The sequence below is a fragment of the Eurosta solidaginis genome, chromosome 3 (assembly GCF_040869045.1).
Source record: "Eurosta solidaginis isolate ZX-2024a chromosome 3, ASM4086904v1, whole genome shotgun sequence".
Classification (NCBI taxonomy): Eukaryota; Metazoa; Arthropoda; class Insecta; order Diptera; family Tephritidae; genus Eurosta; species Eurosta solidaginis.
The window spans coordinates 108,392,794-108,410,384 of record NC_090321.1 but is presented as its reverse complement, the minus strand read 5'-3'; the positions used below and the strand labels follow the sequence as shown (position 1 = coordinate 108,410,384).

General features: G+C 45.1%; 1 protein-coding gene across 1 annotated transcript in view; it reads right to left on the bottom strand.

The window, feature by feature from the left end:
- Positions 1–17,591, bottom strand: part of PPP1R15 (Protein phosphatase 1 regulatory subunit 15) — a 293,688-nt gene that overhangs the window by 71,475 nt on the left and 204,622 nt on the right. The window lies entirely within an intron of this gene.

Genomic DNA, 17,591 nt, shown 5'->3' with positions numbered 1-17,591 from the left:
GCGTTTCTTGTCTGCGTCTTTATAAGAGCTCAGGGACTTTTTTTCTGCCAAAGAAAGACAACACAAGGATACCACCTTCCAACCAACAAGCCTTTTCCAACTAAATATATCAAATAAATTTTTTTGGTAGGCGAATTCAAGTTTATTGATGGAGATTAAAGGAAAAGTCACGAAAAGATAATTCATGGTTTTTTTAATATTTCAGCACTTATGATCGGTGCATCCGCTTTCGATGCGCCGAAAGTGCCGCGGATGACGTATATTTTTTTGGGCATTCCCAACGTCGATAGGGAAAAAACTTCATGTGCCCATTCAGATGAGCAACGAGGCACACAAACGATCCAAGCGTCCTCTGGCACACCCGGCAGCGATAGGACCCTTGCGACGTTGGACTCTGGGGTGTCCGCTGCACCGATAACGGATTTCGGCAACCAATTGAAGGGCTCCGCATCCTCACGCTCCAAATTTATCGTAATGGACTGCATTCTCGAGAAAACTGAAAGGAAAAGAGAAAACCAATTAAAAAAAAAATTACTAAAAATCGGTTAGGAATTTGTCATACTTACGTTTTACCAGCCTGAAAATCCTTTTGAAAATAACAAAGTGGTGGGGCTAATTTATCCACCACAATCCTACATTAATGTATCCTGGAAAATTCCTGTTACGGGAAAACAACTGGATGGCAACCCGCAACATAACAACGGCAACCTCATTAGTGCTGTCAAACTAAGGGCGAATACCGAACACTCAATAGACAAAATCAGTACAAAAAAACGCAAAACATCACAATCGGGAATGACGTGTTTTTCTATTCTTTACTCATGTGGGCATTTAATGCAGTACCAACCAGTCATACACAACAAAGGAATTCAAAAAAAAAAGGAAAACAAAACGAAAACAAACCTCTCCTTGCACAAAAAATTTAACATTTTTTTTTTACAAAGAAATTTTTTTTTGTTGTTTTTTTACCCTTTCCGTTTTTTGGTCACTGTTTTCTGGCTGGGGCAGGACTTGTTGTTTTTCAACAACAAACATCACAAACAGTCATTATAAGGGCTCGGTACAAAAACAATCCGGGTCCCGAAATAAAAGAATCCCGACACGACAAAATCCCGAAATGGGAAAAAGTCAACTGTTTCTACCGGCCTAGTGTGCTACTGCCCCAGAGACCTAGTTTTTTTCCAAGGGCAAGCAAATACATATATGTACATATATACTCGCACTCCACAAATTCACCATACCAGCTGTCAGCTAACCAAGAAATACACGACAGGGTTGCATGCAATCTCAGAATGGTGCGTGCAGATAGAACGCGTCGTGGAGAACGCATCGCCAATCTGCAAATTTATGTCAGGTGAACGTAAATAACGCATCTCTCTTTGGTAAAAACTGTATTTGATAATATGCTTCGCATATGCACTTAATTTATCTATTCTAAGATACGGTTTGTAATAAAACACCTCCGCTTCACCCAACCAACCTCACGGCCGCTCGCCCCGGTACATCCATAAAATTCCACAGTTGCCTTGAGAGCGATACGACAAGTTAGACGCTGGAACGGCGACCTCGGCCTCTTCGTCCAGCCCAGAAAAACCTCAAACCCTCGAGTCTGGAACGGAGACCTCTGCCTCTTCGTCCAAACAAAAAAAAAAAGTACCGCAGGTCTGGAACGGAGACCTCGGCCTCTCCATCCGGAACAAACAAAAAAACAAAGAATACCAAAAAATGGTGTCATTCTGGAACGGAGACCTCGGCCTCTTCGTCCAGCCTTACTGGCCATCGATTATACATATATCACGTTCTGAACTTCTATATATTAGAGTTACGTATAAACCAATGGCAAGAAATATTCACTTCTAACTGTTCATAACCGCTAATTTTTTCATCTTAGCTCAGGTGGCATGCTAAGCAAGTCGGAAAGGATACCCGGCCATTTTGCGTCGCAGACGAACTCCTCATTTAGATTAAGTTTAGTGTGTAGTCTTATATTAATTTTTCTCGTTTCAGCGGAGGTCATTGGCGGAAAACGATGTTGCGTATCGCAAGGGGCTGGCATGTTTAGGCAGGATGCCTAACTTTTCCGCATCTGATTGCGACCCCCAATGCAACTCTGCAAATCGATACTCGATACTCGACTTAATTTATAACCACCCACACCATCACCCTCATGCATGTGCATGAATGTACATGTACGTGTATGTGTGCTTTTTGTCAGCAATCATGCATATGCATGTCGGGGTTGATGTGTGGGTGCCTTTCCCCTCCAAAACGGGGGATTTTGCGGGTCAACGGTTGTAGATTGCTATACAACCAGCCTCTTGGATTCTAACAGCCAACGCGTACACATCTGCCGCCAGCGATCTCTGCCGTTTTTCGACACTACAGTCAGGTAATATTATAATCAATTTATCTTAATATCTACCAATAAAATCACAGCTATTATAACGAGAAATCTCGTCTATTTTGCTTATTTGTCTATTCCATACGCATATTCCCACTGAGATCGACCCCGGTGCCCCACCTATCTCCAGGATTAGACGCACCCCGGCCGAACAGGTTTATTTAAAAATGCAATGTCCTTAATAGCTACTCCAATTCTCTGTCCCTGTCTAGATAAGAGTAGCTGAGGTAGAACCCCTCTGCTAAGCTCTCCGTCAGTTGGAGTAGAAACCTCCTACTGAATATAAAACTAATCACGAAATGAAGTAGAAACCTTCAGGTCGTGTTCTGGTCAGTGGTAGAAGCCCACTGACTCATATGCCTATCTCCTAGCTTCTGATCTTACAAGCTAACTTGTCGCCCTTATATACGATTTCGTACGGTTATTTTTTAAAAACAATTCATCTGCAATAATTCCTGCGTTATAAAATTATGTAGGACTGCGCGCAGGCAGTCGGTAATTTTACAATAACAGTTATGACAATTATAAAATGTAGAAATTCAAAATCGAATACTAGTCTAACGCTACTTTCGCTGGATTCTATTAGTATATACATACGCTTATATGCTAACATAGGTTTTCCCTTCTTCCATTATCATGCCTATGGTTTGTACCTATGTATATGTATATATATATATGCATACTTACGATCATGTAGGATAATCTGCTATCCCGGCATTTCGTATCCCAATTTTCGGGAGCCCTAATATACATAACGAACAATGTACCTAATCTCGTACATACATTTGTTGTATGCCTGCCGTGTTTTCCAATCTTCGCTTTACCTATTGAATTCAATCATTTGTGTTTATGCGTATGTTCGCTGTCACTTGTTTCTGGTGGTGCGTTGGCCTCTCTAGATGCTTTCGACTTCTGCTTACGGCGTGCGTTGGTGTGTCGTATGCTCGTGTGTAAGTATGTATCGAAAGCTTCCAATTAGTATCGGCGCTTTTTTGGCGACTTTTGCTGCTGATCTTCGTGTATCCAAATTATGTATGTTGTATTTGTAGCTGAGTGCATTGGATGCGCAAAGGGTTGGTTGACCGGCGCAATTTTATGTTTTTGTGCGTTTCCACTTCCCTTCCAAATGTTTTAGTGTATGTTAGGGTGACCTATATTTGAAATTTATGTGGGCGAAAAATGTAAATATTTTGCTTGCGTGCAAAAGTGCGCAAGTCCGTTTTGTCCTTCAATTTAGTAAATAATAATTCAATATTATATATGTATATATGTATTATATATGTATTTTGACGTGTAATTCATAAAGATATAATTCATGTCATAAAAATGTATAAATGTTAAATTCAGAGTTAAATTCAATTATTGTATAACATGTATGTAAAAAATGACAAAATGGGTATATGTTGTGAGGGTACAAAACCCTCGGTTTTGGGGTCCTCACACTCCCCCCTCACCTACCGCAGCGAAGCTTACGGTTACCATGCCGGTGCGTGTGATCCGTACTTGGAAGTAGTGTTCGCCCACACTGCCTTCGTCGTCGCTGTCGTCATGGTTGTCGTTGCTGCTGTTGATGCTACCACTGGCCTCGCTGGCCATCAGGCTCAATATGTCGCTGTTGCTGTCGTTGAGGCTGCCGTTGACCTCGCTGGCCATACGGTTTTAATATTTCACTGCCGTCGTTGTGTTCGTTGCTGAAGTTTCGCTGCCCTTCCCGTCGGTGGTGTGTGTGATGCCAGTCTATACTGTAAATGAAAAACTGGTGAATTTTCCTTAGGGTGCTCTCACCGTATATGGTGGATTTAAAAAAAATTTGGTATATCATGAGCCTAGTTACAGGAGTATATTTATTTGATTATCTAGTTGTGGTTAGAGTTTACCGGGCTTTAGTGGTTGATTCGAAGTCCGGGTACTTCTTGAAATTAAATTTTCCCATGTGTGATTTGATACTGTTCCGTTTGGGCGTGTACGTTACTACCGATTTGAGTCGCATTGCAGTAGAATCTCACGTAATAGTCCGTTATTCCGGAGTTGTCTCTGGGTGTGTGTCCATTTACGGCTGCTATACCAAACTGTATTCCTAGGTGTAATCTTGATCCAGGTATCGGTCCTCTGGCGATCTGCACTAGGGGTCCTCGAGCGACCTGTACCTGATTTTCTGGAAATGTTCGTACCTGATTCTCCGTATTGTTTTGCACTTGAGCGTCTCTGTATGCTATCAGTTGTTGGCTTGTACTTTGGTTCTCTTCTTGTTGTCTCTCGGTCTCTTCGCTAACTCGTGTAAGCGTGCCACAAATGGCTACCTCGCTGTTCTCTCTCTGTTGTTGTACCTCGGAAATATTATTTGCTGTTCGATTGGACGATTTTGACGGGATTTTATCTTCACTAGCGTCCTTCTTGTTACTCTGTTCATGCCTTTGCTTCCTGGATTCGTTGTTGTCGGCGGCATCGGTTGCGTGGTATGCTTTCAGCTCACTTAAGTGGGCTGTCCTCCTCCTTCCTCTGAAAACTTTGTCTAGCTCTACGATCACTGGTGATACAAAGTTCGTTACCCGGTGGGGTCCACTGCACCTGGGCGCTAGTTTGGCTGCAAAGTTATCCACCGCTTTTGACAGCTGATGCTCCTTTACCAGCACTAGGTCACCTATAGCCGGTCGCCATTGCCTTACTCTTAAATTATAATGCTTTGCTTGCTCTGCTGATGCTCGCCCTTGCTTCCGTCGTACCATCTCGAATATCTCCTTCATCTTCATCGATTTCTCCGCTGGATTAGCTACTCTTTCACCTGTACCAAATGTATGCTCGTCATAAAAGCTATTGGGGACCCTTGGTTCTCTGCCTTGTACTACGTATGCTGGACTGTACCCGGTCGATTCAAATACGCTTGTGTTTAATGCGAGTGTTATCTCTGGTATCATCTCGTCCCATGTTCTCTGCTCATTCCCTGAAAACTGTGCTATCAACCTCTTGATGTTGCGGTTCGCTCTTTCTGTCGGGTTCTCCTGTGGTGTGTATGGCGCTGTCAGCTGGTGTTTTATGCCAAGCTCCTCCAAATACTTCTTAAAACGTTTACGCACGTACTGCGCTCCGTTGTCTGTGATTAATACGTTTGGAATGCCAAATCGTGCCAAAATTCTCTCTCTAAATCCTCGTATTACGCTCTCTGTTGTTGCCTTTCTAATTGCCATAATCTCCACCCATTTCGAAAATCTGTCAACGAAAACTAATACCATTGTATTACCATGTTTTGAGCGTGGCATTGGACCAACAAAGTCTGCACACACTGTTGCACACGGTTCTTCTGGAATTTTAGTTAACATCTTACCCGCGGCCTGTTGTTGACTAGGTTTGTATACCTAACATCCATGACATTGCTGTACGTACTTCCTTGCGTCTCTGAACATTCCTTGCCAGTAATATCGTGTCGTCGCTCGTGCAATAGATTTTCGAACGCCCATGTGTCCTGCGCTTGATGTGTTTTGAATTTCCGCCAGCACTCTGCGCCTCTGTGGGGTCGGTACACATAGCTTCCACGGTACTGCGTGTTCACCACCAACTTGACTCTCTATTATACTGTATAGCTTTCCGTTCTCGATTACATAGTCTGGGAATTTCTCCGGAGCCGTTCTCACCTCTGCCATCTTCGCTTTCAGCCACTTGCACTCGTCTTTGCCTTGCTCTACCGTTAACGTGCTGAGTTGCTCGTCCATCGGCTGTCTCGAAAGTACATCTGTCACCACGTTTAACTTTCCCTTTGGATTCTTCGGGTAATACCTTTGTTTTATGGGGCGGTCGTCTCTCATCTCTATCTTGTGCGTGGCCACGTTGAATAGCCCTGCTATATCCTCGAACATCTGTAATTCTTTGCTGAGAAATTTACTCACCGACTCGTCTGTATTCGCAACTTTTGGGCTGTTATCTTCGTGACTACTTTCGACCTTTGTTATACATGTAACCGCTTTCTCATCCTGATCGTCTGTTCTCAATGTTAGTGTTTGTTCTCCGCATCTCATCTCCATGCTCACCTTCGCCAGGTAATCCGTTCCAAGCACCACTACGTCGACTAGCCCTGGTAAGATTAGCATTTCATTTCGCAGCACTTGGTTACTCATTCTCACTTCTACATCTACCGCTTCTATGATCGTCTTCGGTTTGCCATCTCGCAGTATCACTCGCGTTTCTATCGTCTTGAATATACCTGTCTTCAGCCTTCTTGCCATTGTTCCACTCACAAAGCTTCGCGTCGCCCCTGTATCGATTGCGGCTACCACCTCTTCGCCATTTACTGTGATGCTTGCCAAGATCCAGCCCTTTGTCTGTCTCAACGTGTTTAGTTTTCCCGATGTTGCGTTTGGGGAGACTCCACTCCTCGGTGCCAATGAGGTCTCTGGCCGTTTCCCTGCGTTCGTCTACAGCAGTTTCGTGTGAGTGTGCCTACCTTTCCGCATGTCCAGCAGAATTCGATGGCAACCGTATGCGACATGGCCGCCTCCTCCGCATCGTCTGCACGCCGTACTTGTATCGATGTATATTGATGCCGGGTCTGACTTCTGAGATGGTTGTTCCTCTGTCTGCTGTTCTCGCTCCTCCGCCTGTATATATTGGGAACGTTCTTCTAGGTGCCTTGGTACAAAGGTCTTGCCGTTGGTCGCATCGGATCTCTGTCAGGGGTAATATTTTCATAATCTACCAAACTTACAAATTCTTCCAGGCTGCTGACCTCGCCTATTCTAACATACAGCTGGATTTCTATACGGGGGTTCCTGTATATGCGGTTTAGCTTTTGGTCTTCGGTGTAGGCGGCATGTCGCATCAGACCTTGTAGTGCTAGCACATAATCCTTGAACTTCTCTCCTGGTCTTTGCATGCGTGCCCGTATCTCGTCGTCCAACTGTTCAAAATATCTGGAGCTAAGGAAAAATTTTAGGAAATCCTTCTTGAACGAGTCCCACTCTTTCCAGCTCCGGTTGTTATTTCGGTACCAAACCAACGCTTTGTCTTTGAGTAGCTCAGGCAATGCTCTTGGTATCGAGTTGACGTTTATTTCGTATCCTTCTGCCAGTTCTTCAACGCGTTCTATGAACCCTAGAGGACCCTTGCCCCCGTCGTATTTTAAACCCCATTTTCTTACCCGGTCCATAGTGGTTGCGTATGTGCCTGGTTGTTACATCGCATATAGTAGTGGTTGTGGGACCCCGTGTTGGTTGGGTGCGCCGGTTGTATTAGCGTCATCCATTTTCGTAGCACTTGGAGATGTCGACCGACTACTTGCCTGTGGTATGTTTAGTGTAGATGTCGTCCTTGCGTGTTGTAGAGCTAGGTCTGTAAGCCGATCCTGCCATTTCTCGTTGTCCTTTTCTGCCTCTACGAACGCCGCCAGTCGCTTCCTTAGTTCGTCTACCGTTCCTGTGTCATCCAGCCCGAACTCCGAGTGGTAACTTACCAGCTCCTCTCGGGTGAGATAATATATCCATGATACCTTTACCATTTTCTTATTTGTGTCTCCTTTCCTTGTTAGTTTCTGTGCTTAGCCTTCGTTGTTTTGCTTTCCGTATATCCTTGTTACCTTTTGAATATCCTTTATGTAAGGCCTTGATGATTTCCTTGATCTTTCTTAAGCATGCTCGGGCGCCATATGTGACGGACTTATTTCTGCTGAGGTATGCCCAGTTCGTCCAGGGTTCCTATAGTTGGTGGGAGAACCTATTCTGATTGAAATAAATAAACAAAGGAGTTCCGAAAACGTTATAAGGTTTATTTAAAAATTCAATGTCCTTAATAGCTACTCCTATTCTCTGTCCCTGTCTAGATAAGAGTAGCTGAGGTAGAACCCCTCTGCTAAGCTCTCCGTCAGTTGGAGTAGAAACCTCCTACTGAATATAAAACTCATCACGAAATGAAGTAGAAACCTTCAGGTCGTGTTCTGGTCAGTGGTAGAAGCCCACTGACTCATATGCCTATCTCCTAGCTTCTGATCTTACGATTTCGTAGGCCGGCGGACGGTTATTTCCTAAAAACAATTCATCTGCAATAATTCCTCCGTTATAAAATTATGTAGGACTGCGCGCAGGCAGTCAGTAATTTTACAATAACAATTATGACAATTATAAAATGTAGAAATTCAAAATCGAATACTAGTCTAACGCTACTTTCGCTGGATTCTATTAGTATATACATACGCTTATATGCTAACATACGTTTTCCCTTCTTCCATTATCATGCCTATGGTTTGTACCTATGTATATATATATATATATATATATATATATGCATACTTTCGATCATGTAGGATAATCTGCTATCCCGGCATTTCGTATCCCAATTTTCGGGAGCCCTAATATACATAACGAACAATGTACCTAATCTCGTACATACATTTGTTGTATGCCTGCCGTGTTTTCCAATCTTCGCTTTACCTATTGAACTCAATCATTTGTGTTTATGCGTATGTTCGCTGTCACTTGTTTCTGGAGGTGCGTTGGCCTCGCTTGATGCTTTCGACTTCTGCTTACGGCGTGCGGGGGTGGTCGTATGCTCGTGTGTAAGTATGTATCGAAAGGTTCAAATTAGTAGCGGCGCTTATTTTTTCGACTTTTGCCGCTGATCTTCGTTTATCCAAATTATTATGTATGTTGTATTTGTAGCTGAGTGCATTGGATGCGCAAAGGGTTGGTTGACCGGCGCAATTTTATGTTTTTGTGCGTTTCCACTTCCCTTCCAAATGTTTTAGTGTATGTTAGGGTGACCTATATTTAAAATTTATGTGGGCGAAAAATGTAAATATTTTGCTTGTGTGCAAAAGTTCGCAAGTCTGGTTTGTCCTTCAATTTAGTAAATAATAATTCAATATACAACCGCATATATGTATTTTGACGTGTAATTCATAAAGATATAATTCATATCATAAAAATGTATAAATGTTAAATTCAGAGTTAAATTCAATCATTGTATAACATGTATGTAAAAAATGAAAAAATGGGTATATGTTGTGAGGGTACAAAACCCTCGGTTTTGGGGTCCTCACAGTATGTGTGAGCGACACTTCCACAATTGTGATTGCATACCTTTAGGAGCATCTCAGATAAGATATCTGTATGTGGTTGTGCATTGCTTCTCAGCTGCGTATACGTACATATGTGTAGACATAATGATTGATTCGTTTATGTAGATACAAGTGGCTGTCCGCTTTATTGTTGATGTGACTTTATTTACTTAGCATCAGACTAGGGATGTGAGTATCACTTAGTGTCACTCATATTCGTCACACTGCCCTCCACTTAAGAGTGATCGTTCCGATCAGACAAATCTCCCGATCTAAACGCTGCCAGCCTTTCCAAATGAACCACTTTCATTTTGGTTCGTGGTTTGCCAATGGTTTGTATGCGGTACACTACATCGTTGATCCGTTTTACAACTTTGTATGGGCCTTCCCAATTACACTGCAATTTCGGGGACAAACCTTTTTTTCGTTGTGGGTTGTATAACAGCACCAAATCTTCTTCCTGAAACCCTTCCGAATTAATTGCTTTATCGTACCTCGCTTTCATCTTGTCACTCATAATCTTTGCTCGTTGCCTTACCAGATCGTGTATTTCTCTCAGCTCTTCTTCCAAGACACCAGTGGATTTCTTGACATTTCTCTCCGCATAGGCATCTATCCCATACTTCAAATCAGCTGGCAGTCGAAGGTCATTGCCAAAATTACCTTTGCGGGAGTTTGGCCCGTTGTCTCATGTACCGCCGATCGGTAGGCCATCAAGAATAATGATATGTGTATATCCCAGTCCTTATGGTACTTGTCTACTACTTTCCTTAAATGCTCCTCCAATGTTCTATTGAAACGTTCCACCATACCATCGGACTGAGGATGCAATGCAGTTTTCCGTGTTTTCCGAATGCCCAACTTCTTGCACATTTCTTGGAACACAGCTGATTCAAAATTCCTGCCTTGGTCAGAATGTAACTCCATTGGTACCCCATACCTTGCAACCCAATCGTTTGTAACCACTTCTGCTACTGTTTCTGCTTCTTGGTTTGGGATTAGGTATACCTCTGGCCATTTACTGAAATAATCCATAACCACCAGTACGTATTTGTTATCGCGGTTGCTAGTAGGAAATTGTCCTGCGACATCCATGGCGATCCTTTCAAATGGTGCACCTGAAATATACTGCTTCATCTGGCCATGACTTCGTGTTTTGGGCCCTTTCGCTCTGTTGCAAACCTCACAGTTGGCAATCCACTCGGTGACCGACTGACGGCAACCAACCCAATAGATTCTCTGCTTAATTTTTTCGAGCGTCTACGTGATTCCAAGATGACCTCCACTTGGACCATTATGCAGCTCGCTGAGCACGTCAGGAATCCTCTTTCTGGGAACAACTATCAGTTTCTTCTTGCATTTACCATCCTCACTCTTCCATACTCGATGAAGGCTACCGGATGTCAATTCTAAACTGTTCCACTGTGCCCAATATGACTTCGCAATGGGACTCTCTGGTGACATCTATTATCTGCTTGGTCTTTCGTTTCGTTCGAGCCCTTGCATAACACGTGGCAGATCTGTGTCTTCTAGCTGACACTTTCTTAGCTGTTCCTTGTCCCATTCATCTGTACATGTTATAGTCATTAGCCGGACATCTATAATGTCTTCTTCAGCCTCGGCCTTTGAACAGTGCTTGCATTCCAAACTACATTCGTGACATTGCATCAGCATTTCCATGGGTACTACCTTTTCGATGCTCAATGGAAAAGTCATAGCTTTGTAGTCGCTCGATCCACCCTGCCAATTGTCCTTCCGGAGTACGGAACTGCAGAAGCCATTTCAATGCTGCGTGATCTGTCCTGACGCGAATCGCTGGCCGTAGAGGTATTTGTGGAAATGTTTATTGCACTCTACCAATGCCAACAGCTCTCTCCGTGTAACGTAATAGTTCCTCTCTGGTTTTCCAATTCAACGGCTGTAATATGCAACTACCTTCTCCTGTCCATCGACCAGTTGTGATAAAACGCCTCCTATAGCATATCCGCTCGCATCTGTTTCTAGAATAAACCTTGCTCCTGGAATCGGATATGCCAACATTGGGCAGGGCAAAAACGCTCTTTCAATGTTTGGAAAGTTACTTCTTGCCCCTTCTTCCACTCAAAAGCTTTATTTTTTCTTATTAGCTCGTAGAGACTATTGGCTACGCTGGCAAAATTTGGTACAAATCGGCGGTAATATGTGCACAGCCCAAGGAAACTTTTCAATTCATGCAGAGTCTGTGGTCTTGGCCAATCCTTTACTGCCTCTACCTTTCCATTCGCTGTACGGATACCTTCTGTCGTTACCTTGTGGCCCAAATAATTTACTTCCTTTTTAAACAGCGCACACTTTTCGGAACTTAACTTTAGACCAGCGCCAGCTATTCTCTGGAAAACTGCCTCAAGCATGTTTTCCAATGTATTCCTTTCAATACCTGATCCATGAGTCTCTCGAAAGTAGCTGGTGCATTACATAGTCCAAAGGGCATTACTGTAAATTGCCAAAGACCATCTCTGACGCTGAAGGCTGTTTTCTCTTTGTCTTCCTCCTTGACCTCCACTTGCCAGTAGCCGCTTTTCAAGTCCAGTGTGGAAAACCATTTCGTACCAGAGAGCGAGTCCAGTGTGTCGTCAATTCTTGGCAATGGGTAGCTATCCTTTTTCGTAACATCATTGAACTTCCGGTAGTCCACGCAAAATCTCATTTTTCCATCCTTCTTCTTTACAAGTACTACCGGTGAGCTCCAGGGACTAGCTTATGGTTCGATGACGCCGTTGTCGCTCATTTCTTGTATTATTTGACTCACAACTTCCCGCTTCGCCAGAGGAACACTACGAGGAGCTTGAAGTATCGGCCCCGCGTCTCCAGTGTCAATTTGATGTTTCACAACATTGGTGCGGCCTGGTTTGGAACCATCCTGGTCAAATATGTTTGCGTACTTTAGGAGCAGTTGCTTTGCCTTACTCTGATAATCTTGCTCTAGCCCCTCCGTCTATGCCGTGATGTCATTTGAAAGATCAGTATTACTAGATGAAACGTGTTCCTGGAGCTGTTCACAGTTAATAATTACTTCCGCCTCTTGGAATCTTCCCAAAATAGCTCCTTTGGTCAGTTTGAGTGGTGACTTGAACTCATTGAGTACTCTTACCGGAATACGTTCATCTTGTTTTGTCATAGCCAAGGTTTTTCCTACAAGTATTTTCGGTGCTGGTTTGTTTGCTGCATCGACAACCCACAATTTGTTTCTCCCACAGTCTCCATCCACCTTTGCCCAGATGACTGCTTCGGATTTTGGTGGTATTTGCAGACTCTCTTCCACCAGTACTCGTTTACTGCTGTAGCCTCTCTCGTAGCCGAAATTAAGTGGTACATCCATGTTTTTATATCGCATCGTCTTGCTTTGCATGTCGATCTTGATGCCCTCGTCGATTAAGAAGTACATTCCAATTATAATTTCATCAACAATCTCTGCCACTATAAAATTGTGTACTACCGTGACGTTCCCAATTGCGACTTCACATGATACTTCTCCTAGAACCGTGCTGTCTTCTCTAGTAGCTGTATGCAATCTGGCTCCATGCAATGGTCTTGTCTTCTTGTTGACTAAATCCGCTCGAATAATTGAATGGGATGCACCCGTATCTACAGTCAGTAAACGTTCCTTTCCATCCACATGTCCTCCAACAGTAAGATTGCTTGACCTTCTTCCAATTTGTGAGATAGAGATTATGGGGCATTCAATTGAGAGAGCCAGCTGTCGCCCCTTGCGGCTGACTCGCTTTAGTTTAACGATTGATTGGTCTTGGAGATCTGCTCATCTCCTTCAGCTCTGCGTTTACGACCACCCACATTGTTGGAACTGTTAGGGTTGGTGTTGCAATAATGCGCAATGTGCCCTGGCTTTCCACACTTAAAGCATTTGACTGCATCATTAGTCTTCTGCTGCGTACCCTTCAATGCTTCCAAAATTGTGTCTACCCAGTCTGGCCTTTCCACTTCTACGCGATGAGCTTTGTATGCGGGCTTACTCAAAAGCGACGCTGTTTCTTGAGTCAATGCATAGGATACCGTTTCTGCGAATGTGGGGTTTGGGTTTGCATATGTCGCTCACTTCGTTTCTACGTCCCGAATGCCATTTATAAAACTCTGGATTTTTACCCTCTCGGTGTACTCCACGGGTGCGTCCGCATTTGCCAAATGTGCCAACCTTCCAACATCCGAGGCAAACTCCTGCAAAGTCTCATTCGGTTGTTGTTGTTGTAGCAATGCTCGCCCCACCTAATAGCCGCGACCGATCACAAATTGTCATCAATATCCTCTAACGGGGTCCAAGGAAACTTGCCGTTTCAACAGGGGTGGACCATAAGGAAAGGGGTGTTAGAGGCGTTGGTTCCACATTACAATTGAAGAGATGGTTGGTGTCATGTGGGGACACATTGCAAGCGGGGCATACATTTTGTATGTCAGGGTTGATTCTGGATAGGTAAGAGTTTAACCTGTTACGGTATCCAGAACGAAGTTGAGCAAGAGTGACACACGTTTCCCTGGGGAGTATGCGTTCCTCTTCCGCAAGTTTTGGATAATTTTCGTTAAGTACTGGATTCACCGGGCAATTCCCGGCATAAAGGTCCGACGCCTGTTTATGGACTTCACCAAGGACCTGCTTGTGTTTTTACACTTCATACGGCTGGGTTCTCAGGTGCCGTATTTCCTCAAAATGCTTACGGAGATGACTCCTTAAGCCCCTAGGCGGTGCTAGTTCATCAATCAGATGTCTGTTGGTATGCCAAGGTTTCTGGGTATTCAACAGGAACTGTTTGGTCAGCATCTCATTTCTCTCCCTGATGGGGAGTATTCTCGCCTCATTATGCAGATGGTGTTCTGGGGACATAAGAAGACAGCCCGTGGCGATTCTGAGAGCAGTATTTTGGCAGGCCTGTAGTTTCTTCCAGTGGGTGATTTTTAGGCTTGGCGACCATATGGGTGACGCGTAGCACGTAATCGGCTGGCTAATTGCTTTGTATGTAGTCATGAGCGTTTCTTTATCTTTTCCCCAAGTACTGCCAGCGAGGGATTTGAGGATTTTGTTACGGCTCTGAATTCTCGGAACAATTGCGGCTGCGTGCTCACCAAAATGTAGATCCTGATCAAACGTCACACCTAAGATTTTGGGGTGTCGGACAGTCGGTAGCGTAGTGCCATCGACGTGGATGTTCAAAATGGTCGACATTTGGGGCGTCCATGTTGTAAATAAGGTCGCGGAAGATTTAGTCGGTGATAATGCCAGGTTTCGCGAGGCGAAAAAACTGGAGAGATCAGGGAGGTAGCCGTTTATTTTATTGCATAGCGCATCGATCTTTGGGCATGGGCCTGTGGCCATTATTGTGCAGTCATCGGCGTAGGAAACGATTGTGACTCCTTCCGGTGGTGAAGGTAGCTTAGATATGTAGAAATTAAACAAAATTGGGGATAGGACACCACCCTGTGGCACCCCTGTTTAATTCTCCTTGGTTTTGATGTTTCGTTTCTAAATTGCACCGATGCCTGCCGACCACCCAGATAATTTGCGGTCCACCTTTTAAGACATGGGGGAAGGGTAGACCCTTCCAGGTCCTGCAGTAACGAGCCATGGTTGACCGTATCAAAAGCTTTTGATAGGTCTAGCGCTACGAGTACTGTTCTATGGTGGGGGTATTGATTTAAACCGCAATTTATCTGGGTGCTAATGGCATTCAGCGCGGTGGTAGTGCTATGGAGTTTTCTGAAGCCATGCTGATGAGGGGCTAGCTGCAAATTTGCTTGGAAATAAGGGAGCATAATGGCTTCAAGGGTCTTTGCCACTGGCGATAGGAGAGATATCGGACGATACGACTCACCTATGTTAGCTGGCTTCCCAGGCTTTAATAGCGGGACCACCTTGGCCATTTTCCATTTCTCAGGTATGACAAAGGTGGAAAGAGACAGATTGAAGACATGTGCTAAATATTTGAACCCCTCTTTCCCTAGGTTTTTAAGCATCGGCATGGCTATGCCGTCTGGGCCCACTGCTTTGGATGGTTTAGCACGACCAATGGCGTCCTCAACCTCTTTAGCGGTGATGGTGATTGGTGACGCGCTGAATTTGTGTTTATGTGCGCGTCTATTGGCTCTCCGTCTATCTTTGTCGACCGTAGGATGCATTATATATTGTCGGCAGAAAGCGCTCGCGCATTTTTTCGCGTCCGACAGCACTTTGTCGCCAAAGGCGATGGAAACTTTGTCTTTGTGCTTAGTCGGATTCGATAGGGACTTTACGGTGGACCAAAGTTTACCCACACCGGTATAGAGGTTACAACATCTTAGGTGCTCCTCCCATTTCGCCCGCTTGTGTTCATCTACAAGCAATCTGATGCGTTGGTTTATATCCCTTATTTGGGGGTCGCCTGGGTCAAGCTGTCTTATAAGGTCACGTTCTCTCGCTAAGTTTGCGGCCTCCGCCGGGAAGTGGGGCCGGATTTCGGGAATTCTCCCGGCGGGAATGAAATGTGCCGAGGTGGATTTAATGACCTTACGGAAGCCACGCTCCCCTTGGCGGGCATCAGTCGGGATAGGGAGGGCAGCTGGGCGGCTGTCTGTAAAGGATTTATATTCTTCCCACTTTCCTTTTTTGAAGTTTATAAAAGTGCGTTTTTCAGTGACGATGAAGTCGGCGTTACGCTCAAGCGAAATAAGTATGGGCATGTGGTCGGATGCCAATGTTACCATCGGCTGCCAGTTGACGCAGTTTACGAGTTCTGCGCTCACGATTGAGATATCTGGCGAGCTGTGACAGCTTCCTACCATACGTGTGGGGGCGTCTCCGTTTATTGTGCATAACGTCGTTTCTTCTATTTGATCCGCCAACATCTCACCCCTACTGTCCGCCCGCAAGTTTGAATGCCATAGATCATGATGGGCATTGAAATCGCCTAAGATAATGCGATTGTTGCCAGTGAGTAAGGCCCTGATATTAGGGCGGTATCCACTGGGGCAACAGGTGGCAGGAGGGATGTAGATGTTGATGATTTCTAGGTTTGCATCGCCTGATCGGACAGATAGGCCTTGACGTTCTAAGACATTGTCCCTGCGGTCGATGCCAGGATCAAATATACAATATTGCACAGAGTGGTGTATGATAAACGCGAGACCGCCTCCATTTCCGCTTTCGCGGTCTTTCCTGTGGACGTTATACCAAGAGCAGGTCTGCAATGCAGATCTTGCTGTGAGTTTAGTCTCTTGAATCGCAGCAATGCGGATGTTGTGCCGCTTCATGAAATCGACTATCTCCGTAATCTTCCCAGTTAGTCCATTACAGTTTAACTGCAAAATTCTGAAGTGCATAAGGGGAGACGTCGCCACTCTGGGGGTAAGTGACGGGTGACTACGCCTGGGTTGGGGAAGGCCAGGACGCAATTGCTGTTGTGGCCCTAGAACTTGGCGTCCTTGGACAAGCATTGGGGTACCCGGATGATTTGGGTTTGCGGCCTGGCAACCAGAACATCTAGGGAAGTGGCACCACCCAAGGCAGGAGCTGCATTGGGCGGATGTCGCAAACATAATATTCTGTGCTGGGAAACGGTGCAAACGGAGGTAGGGACTAAGAGTCTGTTTCCCTGACCTACACGATTGCTGCCGGAAAAGAGGGGGGGGGGGGGGGGGAGAAGACGGGGGCAGGGGCTGCTGCTCAGCATTGCTTCCGACTCTACAACGAAGATTGTAGTTATGAGTGGTAGCAGCTGTTTGAGTTGTTGGCGCCGTGGGGCGCGAGCAGCAGCGGGTACTTGTTGTGGCTTGCTGAGCAGCGGCGCTGCTGGAAGGTAGTGGGGGGGGGGGGGGGGGGGGGGGGGGGGCGCTTAGACGTAGACTACGGGACGCCCTTGGGCGTGAACAGCAAGGAGCCACAAAAGATTTATAAAAGTTACGTGGACGTCGGGTTTTGGGATCAAGCCCAGAACAACCTGTCCGATGCAACCATCCCTTGCACGAGACACACTTAACAGAGTATGACCGTCCTAAAAAGATTCTTTTCCGGCAGATGCAGCAAAACCATTTCTCAGGACCGGGGTCAGGAGACGGACCCGGATTGGATTCGATGCCTTCCCGGAGTAAGAGAATATGGAGCAGTCCTGCTGCATGGAGCTGCTGGGAGGA